At 39.5% G+C, this 14,649-nt stretch overlaps 1 protein-coding gene across 1 annotated transcript in view; it reads right to left on the bottom strand.

The window, feature by feature from the left end:
- LOC104625723 (carbohydrate sulfotransferase 9-like) overlaps positions 1-4,856 on the bottom strand; it is an 11,163-nt gene extending 6,307 nt beyond the window's left edge. Inside the window, exon 1 of the mRNA XM_010293425.1 lies at positions 4,787-4,856. The gene's annotated coding sequence lies outside the window, so the exon portion shown is untranslated. The remainder of the gene's footprint in view (positions 1-4,786) is intronic.
- Between the last annotated feature and the right edge of the window lie 9,793 nt (positions 4,857-14,649).

Below are 14,649 nucleotides of genomic sequence, written 5' to 3'. Positions count from 1 at the left end.
GCTGAACCATTGCAATTGAAAAATCTGCAGTTTTTAAAGAAGTATTAAAAAAATCAGTCTGAAAAAAACAATATTTTGATACTTTTATAAACAATGTGAAGTCCTATAACTGGAAATGTTGAATAATATTAAGTCTTTATGTATGGCACCTATTATCCAAGCACAGAAATACATGTACACACACGTGTGTGTACATGTATATATATTTCTGAACTATATGCATATGTACATACATAAATACACACATACGTGTAGTTCAGAAATACATTAATATCAGTTACACTGGCATATTATTTGCTCCAAGTAAACTAAGTAGTTTGATAAGGATTTAAAGTCTCCTGGTGATAAACTTACAAAGGTGTGTCTCAAGCGAATTTTGCGCAAAGAATTTTTCGCTCGGTCCCAGCTGAGCATATGGGGTGACCCCCTGCACCCTGCTTGATGATAAGTGGGGGTTTCCAGATTAAAAGAATAAAATTATAACAATAATCATTAATAATAAATAATAACAATTATAACAAAAATTATAACAATACTTATTTGTGTTCCCGATACATTTGAAGCCAGAAGTAAGAAAAAGTACCACCAGGGCAGCTCAGTGGAGGGTAGGGAAAATCTCTGGAAACAGATAACATTCTCAGTTGTTGAGCTCAATTCTGTACCTAAGCACTGTTAATCCCTTCAAAAAGACAACTGCAAATACATACATACTGATATGTACATGGGTACATAGAAGCTGAGGAAGGGATGACGTGTAGAAAGCCCCCAGGAACAGCCAGAATAAAAAATGAACAGGAAAAACAAGCTTTGCTGGACACAGTTCTGAGTGTACTATTCTAACAGGGTGAATTGCACCTTTATAAGCAAGACCTTTGCTCACCCAGATCTGCAGCCCCCTTCTTCCTGTACAACTTGTTATGGATGGACAGGAGGGAGGGAGACCCCAGAAACTGGAGTCTCAGCAGGCAGACTTGCCTGCTCCATGAAGTGGATTAGGAACCTCCAGCAGGCTGCAGACAGCCAAGGGCTAGAAGAACCTTCTGAGCTGGGTCATTTTGCCAACAAGCGCCAGGGTCTGACATCATTTCACTTGCAGCACCAGGGGCTGAAAGGTGTTACGTGAGAACAGGTACAAGCTCAGTAGGGAGACAACACAGGAGCTAGATGAGCGGCTGCCGAGGAAGAGGCTGACAGGGGTGTCCTGCAGAGTAGCACACCTCACAGCAGTGAGGCAGGTACAAAGCCACAATTTCCAAAAAAGGCACAAGCTAAAACTCTTGTTCCCTGCCGTGGGCATCTCAGCCTTCCATTACTGTATCAGATTTCTTTCTGGTCTCAGCAACTGCAGTGCTACCTTCCTCATTGCCATCATTAAACTACTTTTTATTCTCATTACACCACCTTCTTATGCCTGACTTTTAGCTTTTCCCCCTCTGTTTCACCCCATGTCATCTCCTTGTCTTGCCTTCCGAAGTTTTTCTTTACCTATCATTTCTCATGCAGTATTAAAAGCTCAACTTTACTTCCTGATCAGGCACATTTCTAGCCTCTGCTACCATTAGCCCCTACTAACAAAGGAATAGCTTCTGCTTTCTCCTCTGCTGCCTCCCTTTTTGGAAGAAGTTTCTGAAGCACCTTCAGTGCTATTACATTTTCACCTAAAATCACTCCTTAAAATCCTCCTTTTCAGGGATGCCAACACCAATTAGGCTGCCAGTGTGCTAAAACTCTTACCAACCAGCCCACAAAAAAGCAAGCGAAAGGAAGAGCCAATTTGGGGATTGAAAAGAACCAAACTGAGGAGAAAAACCGAGTACATGGGAAAAGGCAGCACAGAGTCTGATAGAAAAACTCCCAGAGAGGCAAGGAGCACCAACCTAAGGAAAAGTGGAGCCAGGGCCATGGGAAATAGAAAGGCTCTGTGGCCTGCTCAAATGATGCTGTGGGAAAGGGAGGATGAGAATGGGAGTGGAAAAGACACAAAGTATAATTCAATGAAGTAAAGATGACAAAGAACAAATTCAATTAAATGAGTATAGAAAGGAATACGCAAAACTACCCAATAAATTACCACAGATGTTTAAAGAGGAATGAGATTAAATGCACTGCAGTAACTCACACGCTGGAACCCAACCCTTACTATGTGATATTTGTCTCTGTTTTTCTTCCTGTAGTTTTAGCCAGAAAGACCATGGACTTTTGATTTGGCCACTTCCCATTGATATTGTCAGGGAGCAGTGAGGGACAGCTCTTCCCTTCAGGATAGGGAGCTGAGAACCAAGTACAATAACCACCTGGCCAGTGTGGCACAGTTCTCACCAGCCTGGATCCATCACCACCCCTGAAGGGTGAAGATCTGGAGATGGGGACCAGGTTCAGCCAAGAGACCAGATCATCAGGCAGATGCATGGTGACATCAGTTCATGGGTGGGCCCATCTTGGCTGGGCTCAGGGGACCTGGAGACCAGCCCTGCTGCAGCATCACTGGGGCAGGGACTGATGGTCCTGTGGGGCTGACATGGGGTCCTGGGCTGTGGGCAGGGTTGGGGGAAGTCCCAGGGGGCTGGGCAGGGACAGTCAATGCCCTGTTAGTGCTGTCAGGGCCTGAAAGATAATATGAGAAGAAAGTCCACCTCGCCTGCTTCATTACCCAACAATGGGCTGTGGAGTCTTCTTGGCTAAATATTTAATTCAAAATCCACCAAAATATCAACTGCCATTTAAACCACTGCAAAACCAGTCATAGGGGAGCAACCTTCACCACTTTCTTTTAAGGAATCTAGATGACCCTAAGAAAATTGGAAACGAAGAAGAAAGGGAGAAAACGGAGTATGGAAGAAAAGCTTAGACCATGATGCACACCTACCACAATGGCAATGAATGACCTCTTTCCAGGCTTGTTTCATGGGAGATCGGACCTCATAAAATCCATCTGCTTTTCTCATTATATTGATAACTGGATCTCTGGCTTTTCATGTGTTTTACAGTTCCCTCCCATATTTCTGTTCTCAGTTACTGTCAGTAATAGCAATGTTGTCCTTGCCATTCAGGTCTACCCACTTTGTCTCAACCCTAGATCCTCTCTGTCCCCTCCTGCTTTTCACCTCCCTATGTAAACTTGATTCATTCATTCCTGCCATTGCACACCAAATAGCATAGCCAGAACTGTCTGTAACAGTCCTGGTTTATTAGCACACAGCCACCAGGCAACCCCCTGGCTGCTGTTCACCTTGTTACATCCTTCTTGTATTCCCTCCACTAGTACCTGCCTACCATAACTGATGACAGCCATGATCTCTCTTTCTCTTTTCACAGTCTAGTGCATACAAAATGTCTCTGCTTACATTATTTTCCATTTTCCGCCCATCTCCTCCAGCTTCTTCTATCATTCTAGTCCAGCTTTTGACCCTCATTTTCAGGATCCGTTTTGTCCAAAACCATACTTCTACTCTCATTCCCCCCAACTCTTTCTTTTTTGTATTCCTCCAAAGACTCCTGTACAGGAATCATGTACAAGTCATTACACCAGTAAGGAAACCTGCTTTTTTACAGGAATAACCTCTTTGCCTGAAACATCCTGACACTTAACTAACAAGCTGTGTGTATGCATTCTTCTCTCTTCCTACATGAATCTAGGCCTACTTTTCCTTTCCTTCCTAGTCTCCCCTGTATTGCAGGACAAGCTGTTCAGCAGAAACATTATGTTTAAAGTCTGTTTTTATGAAATGTGTTTTTACATCATACTATGATACATGTAGTATCAAATATTAAGAATTTAGGAAATAGTAGGATTAAAGTGGTGCATGAGCTAAATCATAGAGAACATAAGATGAAGTATCTGCTGGCTTTTGGTATCACAGTCTTGAAACTAAAGAGCTGACATTTCAGAGTATTTAACGTTACAGTACACTCTAAGTTCAAAATAGTCTTTCTGATTCAGTTAGAGATATGATTGCTCTAAACATCTGCAAATCTGGTTTCCAGAGCCTGCTCAAGTAGCCATAAAATGGATAATGGACAGTCAATGAGAGTCTCTGAAAAGGTGGGTGCCCCACACCATGTGGGATTATTGTGGCAGACAAAGAACCCAAACTCTCATCCTAAAATCTCTTGCCTGATTCACTGAACACCTTCCCTCACCTGATGTAGATACTGGGGATCCTACTGCACAGCCCTAGAGCATCTCAACAGCATGCCCACACTGTGAACTGAGTGTGTCAACTTGAGTGGAATATCTTGTTTGTTTAAAAACCAGGTGTTGAAAAACTACCGAAAAACATATTCATGTGGCATCATAACAACATGCACAAAAAGCATTATCAGTGGTGAATCATTTAGCTGCCTTCACTGATCTTATGATACTCACTCTAATGGAATAACTGATAGTGGCAGCGGGTTGCTATCTTCTGAACAAACCCAACATTAACAAGGACAAGACCCGAGCTTGTCAGACTTACCTGCTGACAGCAACAAAATGGTGAGACTCAGGCATGCAAGATGCCATTCCTGGCACTGGAGGAGAATGGTCCCCAGTACAGCTTGTCCCTGCTTCCCATGCTCCCACCATCAGCACGGCCTGCCCAGAGTCTTCCACTCCTGCTATCCCCAATTCCACCTCCTTGCACCCCACTCCCCAGCAGCTCTCCAACGCTGAGTTCCCCTCCTGCTGGACATATATTTGCATGGGCACCAGTGCTTTTCTTTTGGCCCCCACCCCAGCTGTGACCCCTTCTTACCCAGTCCAAACAGGCAGAAAATTTTAACTCAGTCTCCAGCAAATCCTCACCTCCAAAAGCCATCCTTGTATCGTTCCCAGTCAGCTTGCCCAGCAAATCCTGTTTTCCAGCTTCCTAAACGCCCATCAGATCTCACCTCGATTCTGCTGTTCAGTCTTCCCCATGCACAAGCCAGCTCTTTGCTGGCTCCCACTACCAGTCTCCGCCTTTAGTCTCCTCAGTCAGCCTCACAGCCCTCCACACCAACCACACTTCCGAGCCCAGCTCGTCAGATCTGTCTTTCCTTCTTGCAAGCCTCCCACACAGCCCCACAGCTTCTCGCTCTCAGCTCTGTACTCAGCTAGTCCCAGGCTCTGCACTTCAGCTCCTCTAGCTATTTTCGTATCTCCCAAACTATACTGACACATTTTCCTCTCCTTTCCCTCCCACAGCAATTTTCACACTTCTCATCAAGGCACAGTTTCTTCCTGCTGATTTCAGTCTTTGAATCTATTTTGCCAGAGATCCCCAACACTTTCTCACAAAAAATCTTGTTCATGCTTTCCCTGTTACTAAACCGGATGCCTTACTCCCCTGTGCCACCTCAGTCCAGCAGAGATTTCCCTGAGAATATATGAGAGGAAACCCCTTAACCTCATTTTCATACACTTTTTCCAAAGCCTGCAAAGTACCTGAACTTCTTAGAGGAAAGGTCACCAGAACCATTTAAGATGAGAAAAAAGAGCACCGTTTCCAAAACACCCTGTATAAAAAGCTATAAACTACTTTTGCTCAAAGGTTTTTAAAAGTTATCCTGAGACATAGATATCTAGCATGGAAAATTCCTGCTTAAACACTTGAAATGTGACAAAATCCTATGCAGCTGCAAACTATGTTGAAATGAGAAGAGTCAAGATGCATATTATCCTTGGCAAAGCCAGAAAGTGAATGAAAGCCTCTGTCTCTTAATTTCAGACACCAGAATCCTTGTAGTATCAACTTTTAGCTGTATGTTAAACTCCCCTGTTCTTAACTGGAGAGAGTTATAGCAATGAAAAATAGAGTGCCAAAAAAATCCTCTGTAGATTCAATTCACGGATTCACCGTGGTGTGATTTTAAAAGCTAAATAATGTCTCAGTTTATTTCTTGAGAGACTTGATGGCGATTCTAAATATCTAAATGAAGGAAAAACAGCAACAAAGAACTCAGTGACAAAGAAACCTCTCTTTGTGGAGAATTGACTACACTATGAAAATCATGGTAACATGAAAAGCTACTAACAATCCAATTTTACTCACCAACCAGACAACTTCAGTGGAGATCTCCTATTCCTCTGAGTGATGGTAAATAGAAAATAAATATTCAGACAAAGAAAGATCAGTCCAAAGAGATACATTATTTAATTTTATGCCTAGGTCTGCAAAGGAAACAAGGGAGAGGATTTTGTTTTCTCCTTACCTGGTCTTCAAGGCTGGGCAAAGTGTTTCTGCATCCACACAGATGGTTTCCCAGGAGAGTATTTGAAACACCCTGTATACATAGTATTTGTCTTTGTTTTGATTAAATGCCCAGCTAAAAGATGGAAGTGTTACCCTTAAACATGCGAATGTTTAGGTGAGCATCTCTAGTTGCACATTACAAAGCAACGTGCCGTGTCTGTCTCTGGGTATAATGAGCAGCATTTAACCACTCCCTGCGTACGGTCTACAGCAGCTGTCAGAGCCTGCCAAGTGCTTCAACAGCAGCCTGCCAAGAGGCTGTCTGCTAAGCAAACAAGAAGGAGGATGGTTGGGAATATGAGGGTAAAGGTAATTTGGTTGAGAGCAACCGTGATGTGATAACATATTATTTTTAGATGAGGTACAAGAGGAAAGATCCATTCAAACGCAATGGACTCTATACAAGAAGACTCCAATAAGCCCTGGGAACTGGAAGGTGAGTTCTCATGGGAAACATGGCTAAAGCAAAAGGAATTCAGTAGAGTTGGCAGTTCCTTAAAGAAATGATGTTTAGGGTACAAACACAAACAATCCCACACAGTAGGAGGATAGGAAGTATGGTCAGAGATCAGCTTGGCTAAGCAACACTGTCTTCAATGACCTGAAACACAAGAAGAAAATGTACAGAAAGTGGAAGCCAGGTCAAACTCCTAAGGACAAGTATGAAAGAATAGCTCAAGATGCTGAAACAAAGTCAGAAAGGATAAAGCACAAATTTAACTGCAAAAAGCAATGGACATAAGGGATAACAAGAAATCAAATCTGTAAGGGAAGAAAAACCTAGTGATAGCTCGGTTGCAGAAGGCTGAAGTACATTTTCCATCACTCTCCATAAAAGGGTGAGCTGTAATTGCATAACTAATAACTAAACTCAGTAAGAAAGAATCCATCTAAAATAGGAAAAGAAGAGGTCTGATAATAATTTAGAAACATTGCAGTTCACCTCATCCTCAAGTGTTCCCGTACAGCATGTCTCCAGAAGAACTCTCTACTGGCCATTGGCTGTACTAAGTCTCCCCTGACTGTGATAGGAACCTATACCCCTGCACAGATATAGATGGCTATTTTATAGGTAGCTAAATTTAGGTGACATGAGTCCTATCCATAGTGACAGCTGGGCCTGAGGAAGTCCATATGAAGATACCTTGAGAACAGAGTGAAGCAAGCTCAGACCCGTTAGCTTCCTCTGAAAACTCTCAGAAATTTTGAGAGAAATGTGTGAAGAGGTGAACACAGTGCTCATCTTTAAAAAGCCAAAAAACGAGGAAGAGAGAAATTCTGGGAAAATACTAGCATAAATGAAAAAAGAAATTACTCCTAAAAGGTTAGAGATAGTTAAAAAAGCTAATATCCAACATGCCAAAAATATAAAGCAATATAATTTCTGTAACAGGGCAACAAGTATCATAAATAGAGAAACAGCAGGTCATGTAACATTTTTTAATTTTAATAATGCTATTGACATTAACTCATAACATTTTCAAAAGTAAATTAAAATGAAACTGCTTCAGGGAGAGTGCAAAACTACCTGGGGGGTGGGGGGGAAAAGCAACACAGATTTTAAGATTAGTTTTTAACCATTCATTATCAAACTCAAAAAATATAATCAAGTGAGATTCTATCTGAGTCTGTTCTGGGCCTGGTAATGGCCCAAGTCACTAATGGAATTGTATAAAGGAAAAATCCTTCAACCTTGTCGATAACAATAAGCTCAAATGAAGAGCAAACACACTGCATGATACATTCAATTCGGAATGCTCTTGACAGACAAGAGAAATGATCTGTAGGAAAAAACACACTGCAATGCACTTGTGTTTACAAGTGTGAGGTTCTGAGAGGGGATAATAGTTTGTAAAGATGTAAGATTGGCAATGACCAGTTAGGCAGCCATTCTACCAAAAAGGGATAAGAGGGCCAGTAGTCAACCACAAGCTATACATGAATAAGTGGTGTTACACCATACGTGTGCAAGAAAGCAAAGTGCATATTAGGAAGATAAACTGTTTTGCTTGTACCATACAAGAAGGAATACCTCCTATTACATTACTGGCTAGCACAGCAACCAGTGGCACTGTGTCCTGTTCAAGCAAAACGATTCAGAAAGCAGACCAACTGGAGAGAGTCCAGAGAAGAGCAGAGAAAATGGTCAGTTGTCTGGGAAAAAAACAAGAAGGAAAGATTGAAAGAATTGGGGTTGCTCAGTCTAAAGAAGAGAAGGCCAACTGAACATGTGGAAATTATCATCTACATAAGTTACCTGTAAAGAGGTAAGGAGGGATTAATTTTTTTTCATCTGTAGCGGATATGAAGTGATGGGTTTAAACTATGACACTGAAGTTTATGTCAGATATTAAGAAAATCTTATTAACAATAAAGATAATGATATATTTTATTTCTGAGGTACAGTTGATTCTCTCTTGGAGCTTCAGAATGCACAAGATGAGGTCTTGTGGTCTTTTCCAGTCTCCTTTTCCGTAAGTATATGGTTCATCCTGCTGTATAATTTAGAAGTCCCATCTTACCTCTCTAGAGAAGCTACATTTATCAAAGTTTTCATGCTAAATTATACAAAGCCAGATTGTTGTTTCAGTATAGTGACTCGGAACCAATGAAGACACTACAGGGCTTACCACTGCCCAGGTTGGCATGATGCCACTTTTTTTCTACTCTATGTCCTTTTAGCTCTCATAAGAAATGTGAAGAGTTGTGGAAAAGACTGCTATCTTCCAGAGACTAGTGTATCTGATATTTGATGGTTGTGCACTGCTTTTCAAAATATCAGAAATGGGCATGTCTCTTTCCTGGGGATTCCTAATGGATTCTGCTAGAGAAGTACTCTTATCTGCTGAAGGCTGCCCTTCTAGTGAGCTAATCCACAAACTGCTAAGACATGGAGCTGATTTGCCTTGGGGGCACTTATTATGATGAGAGATGGAAGAGAACTAAATTAACTGAAGTGATATGTGGACAGAAAATATGGAAACATACTTTGTTAGAGGGCTGCAGAATCATGTTGCTCCATCTTAGAATTTTTTCATGTGCTTGCTCTTTGTATTAATCAAACTTCAAGATCATATGAATTTAATAAAGCAGAAAAGTTTAAATTCCTTTTGTCTACCTTCCACCACAGATCCAATTTTGTCAATATATAGATATTCTCGGTAAAAGAACTGTATCATATGGATGACCAGCTGAAAGAAAATCTCACAGAGGGGTGTTTATTGTACTAATGCATTACCTGAGTTCCTAGGACACATGACCATTGCCAGCAAATACCAGTGTTAGTCATTACCTGTATTGCCTCTGCAATTCACTTATGTAGACATGTTCAGGTAATTTTGTACAAAAAAAAGTCCTTAAAGCAGTTTCAACCTTGCAGAAAAGTTACATTTTTCACATTTTATAAACTATTTGAACCAGGAAAAATCTATTTGATACCACTTCCTAGGTTGCATTTGTCTAAAGTGCACAAGATAATCTGTTTCTGTGACACATACTTTTTAAACTCAGAGTAATACGCAACCTAGCATGAGATTCATGCTTACCTAATATAGAATACTACAGGAGTCATACAACAGAAATATGGTTTTCACAAATTCACTATCCTACAATTTTTCTTTGGGTAAACTTTTGGGACTTTGCTGAAGAAAAGTTTTGGTAAGGGCTAGATATTTCACCTCAAATAAGGCTGAGAAGAAAGTTGTTCAAAGGAACAAATAAACTAAAGCATTCATTTATTCTATCAGAGTTTAAAAACTTCATAAAAAGAGGGGATACCCTTACATCTAAAGGCAATCTGTCTGTATTCCTACCTAAGCATAGACTTTTCAAATATAACCACATCCATCTGAAGCCACCATGTGGTATCAGTGACTGAGCCCCAAAGGTACATGCCAATAGCTGTGCTTCTGAGCCCATCTTCCAGTCAAATTAAGTGGAAGATGTAATAAAATGTTCAATAAACTTAAAAGTCCCAAGGCCCAAGTTCCAGTACATGAAGCAATAGCTATCATGAGGGAAAAATCCTGGTCCTTTGAGGATAAAAGATGTCAAAGATATTTTCAGATATGAGATACATTTTTTGACACTGTGGAATTGTTTTATAGTATCAGTATTCTTATAAGGCTGCAAAGATGAGAGATGTTAATTTAAATCTTTTTAACTTGTAGCAACAGTATCTAAAACTAAGTAGTAATTAAGATAAACTGCAGCTTTCCCACAACTTCTACTCCTCCAAAAAGAAAAGAAGCAATAGCAGCATCTGGATTTAAGACAATTAGTTTTTAGCTAAACCATGACACTAATGTAGCCTTAGAAAAGCATATCTGCATGAAGCCCTGCAGTATTACCCTCTGGAAAGGTCATCACTTTTGAAAGTATTAACTCTTCACTGATTTTTATTTTTTTCCCCACAGATCCTAGTTCAGCCCAAATATGGTAATACAAAGAAAATACGGCTTTTAATGGCCCTTTTTACAGTTACTTTAAAAAACGGGACATGGTATCATGCTGTATAACCATAATACAGGTTGCACAAATGTGACTAACCACACACATGTCCAGCTATGACCTGAGGCTCATGCACCATAGTGGAATGAAGAATGTCTATATGAATGAGAGAGGCAGATGGCAGAAGTCTTTATACAGTCACAATTAAATGGCATTTTTAGAGGTATCTCTTGCTTCATCCACAGAACACAGGGATGATTAAATGTATAAAGTATATCTATTTTACATTTCCGTACTTACTCAGAGAATCTGTCAATACAGTTGACAAGAATTTCTAACTAGTAAAGCACTCCTAGTATATGTGAAGCCTGAGAGAAAAAAAATCCAAGGTAAACCTTCATTTCAATTTTCTTTGTTTCAAATTTAGAACTATTAGTATCTTTCAAAAGGTTAAAATTTTAAAACTATTAAAGCAGAGTGTGAAATAGAAATAGAAGCTAGTAATTAATTTGTATTCTTAATAAGCCTTGGCAACCCCCATTCAAATGCTGCAAGAGCTGAAAAAAGAAGGTAGTTTAGTACTTCCAAAACAGTGTAGTAGAACTCAACCTACAGGTAAAAGTGCTCAAAAATTTAGAAGTTCTATTGTGGAAAGATTATCAAAGCAGCTTCAGGTTTTGACACATAAGAATGCAAAAAGAACGAGTATTTTGGAAATAATCTCAATAATGAAATGACAGTAAAGGAAGAAATTTGTGTGCACTTTTGTATTCTCTGTACATTTTCATGAATAATAGTCCTTCCACTAGTATAAAAATGGGTTTACGACATGACATTGGTAGCTAAAAAAATTTCAGAAGTTTGAAATGGCAAAAATTCTTGTGACTTAAGAGGATTTTCTAGGATTCAGCAGCTAAAAGTTTTAGATATCAAAAAGAAAACGAAGATGTTAAATACGATTGTGTCCTGGCTTTTAATCAAAGCAGAGAGGAAAAAAACGTAAGGAAAACATAGAATGTAATATCCCATGAAGTTTAAAATAGTCTATAAATAACATCAATATTTATTCTTCATACTACTTCTTTAAATCTATTGACTACAAAATATTTAGCATTTTATCTGATTCGTGCATCTCCTTTACACTGATAATTATACACAGTATTTCTCAGGTAACAGGAATTAGTCACCACACATCTAGCTAAAATTTTGTGTATTTATGATTTTCTTTTCACTGCAATTAAGGCAATCTAAAAAAAACAAACCACATCAAAGCATTAACAACTGCAAAATTATTTCTGCATCTGAAAAGATCAACTGAAAAGCCAATTGCCTTTGACATCACTAAAGCTAAAGTCAGAACTCAGTATCTTTTAAAACACAAATAGAGAATACAAATACTTTGATTTAATAGCAAAACATCTAGAAGAAAAAAAATTTGTACTAATATTCTGAGAGGAATAGATAAAAAAGAAAAGAAAGTACCTCTACAACATTTTCTGCCTCTGGAGCTTCCTGTCTGGATACAGCTTTGCACAACTCTGGCGCCAGTTTGCTTTCTGTTTACTTAGCTCAAATAACAAGAAGGTGTATCCCTGAATACTATACGTACAGCACGACTCATTGTGGTCTTTCTTCAGCAAGAGAGTGAATTTTTTTCTTAGCAATATTAGACCCTAAGAAAAAATGGAAGAAAATACTTGCGTTGAGTGACCTTTACCTTAATTTTTAACATTTTCTTTGATTTTAAATATTTTCCTTCATTCATGCACTATCCCTTCACTATGCAGCCTGTTGATTTCTACTTCAAAAAGGATCTGATTCAAAGCTCACAGGAGTTTGTTTAAGATGTTTCAGACACTGATGTCAAATACATTGATTTCTATCTGTTCTGGAGTGGTATGCAATCATTTCACTTCTAGTCTGTCTGGGTGACAAGAAGCTGTTTGGTGACCTAAGGACAGACAAAAGTATTCAAAGGGGTTTGTGTGAAAGTGTGCGCGCGTTGCATGCATCTTGAGATTCACATTTATAGAAGGAGAGAGGGATCTATGACGGCAGAAAAAGGAATTCAATACCTTAATACTATACATTTAGAAATCTTTTTCCTCCAGTATCTGTCCTTAACTCTCTTGCAGCTCACTGATGATATTATGAAAAAAATTGTTCAACTCTAACAAATATGTAAATACAAAATGGGTCTAACCTACACATAGCACCCCATGTACTGTGACTACACCTTTGTGATGAGCAGGAAGGGGATTGCATAAGGTAAGCTAGACTTTCTGAGCCTGACTCGTTACCTGCTGATACTAACAGCAAGTTGAGCTTACAAAAGCTTTAGGTCTGATTTGGGACACAGTAGCCCCCAGTAGTTCCGCATCAGCAGCTCTGCCTAGGCTTGTCTTTTAGTTCATTTCACACCCCCATTTGTACCTCAAAACTGAGATTCTTCAATCTGCAACGGAGTGAGGTGTTTAGTTTGGGAGATGAAAATCAGGCTGCATCAGTAGACCGCACTGGCAGCCTAAAGTTGTGTATCACTGGTATTCACCTATCCAAAGAGAAGGGCAACACCCTAAGAACTGAGTCCACAGCACAAACTTGATGTGTTCAATTACTGTAAAACCTAAAAGTGGTATGATTTCTATAAAAAATGCAAAAGTGCAAGTGGTTTCCTTAATAAAGGAAAAAAAAGCCACAGAAGTTCACTGGAAGTCGCTCCTCAATACATTTGTTTGTTGTCTGTGACTTATTCATCCTCTGATGGATGATGGACAGTTAATCAGTCATTGACTATCTTGACCAATCACAATTTAATAAGCTTTTAAGATTGAATAATTTCCAGACTGTACCCTGTTAGGCAGAGCAACACCTTATATCTAAGATCACAAGCGTATCAGTTATACATTACCTATACATCTTTATCAGTTAATTGACCAACCAAAACAACTGTGACAAAAGCACGATCTGCAGGCAACAATCATCAGTTATGACTGTTTTTAAGACAGCAATACCTAGAGAAGAATCAGAAGATTGTTGTCCTTATCTGCATGTATAACAGAAAGATAATCCCCACCAAGGAGGCCTGAATTACAAAGGAATATGGCTGATAAAACAAACTGACTTGATGGAGTGTGCTCATTACTGGGGAGCCTAAGCAGAAGCCTCCAATGTATCAGAATAGGTGGCTTTGGTATTAGAGAAATAAGTTGGTTTTATTCTTCCTTTATCTTACTCCCATGTTTTATTAAAAGCATGGGGAAATACGTTTATGGTACAGAAGGGGCATAAGCAGATCACAAAAAGGTGTTTTAACATGTTTACATTTGCAGATGTGAGAGAGACCGGCAAATGCTGATATTATTACAGAATAACATGATGCAAACTGAAGAGAATCTGCTAATATCAGTCTTTTTAAAAAAAAAAAAAAAACCCACAACTTAGCTGCTCTCTCTGGTAGAGATTCCCCCCCGCCCCTTCCGTTTCCACCTGTGGTGGGAAAAGGAGAAGGCATAGCAAAGGAAAAAAGGGCACATGTTTTCAATTGTGGTGCCCTGTATTACAGCATCCCACAGCTACCGCAAAACTGGAAAGTCCTGCTTGCCATACATACAGTTCTTGAAGAATTTAGTTGAAAATTTCCATGACTGAAAAGACTTGAATTATTTAGAGAGATATAAAGCATCCAACTCTGGATGCATTTTCAAGAAGTTCTATTCTTGTTCCTAGAACGTCATTGATACCTCCCTGGTTTGCATGACAGATGTACGAGAGCTTCTTCTCAGAAAAGCACCCAGCCTTGATTAAAATGTTTTTAGTGATATGGGATCCATCCTCAGTTCTTCTATCTTAACTTATCATTGCTTGTGTCTTTCCTAACAAAAATTCACCTTTTTCCCAGCCTCAGTTTGCCTAAAATCAATCACCAGCCCCTGAACCTTGTTAAACGTTTCTCCAGCCAGACTGAACAGGGTTATGCCATCAA

This window comes from Phaethon lepturus, unplaced genomic scaffold, assembly GCF_000687285.1.
Source record: "Phaethon lepturus isolate BGI_N335 unplaced genomic scaffold, ASM68728v1 scaffold7508, whole genome shotgun sequence".
NCBI lineage: Eukaryota > Metazoa > Chordata > Aves > Phaethontiformes > Phaethontidae > Phaethon > Phaethon lepturus.
This window is presented reverse-complemented; position numbering and strand designations above follow the sequence as displayed.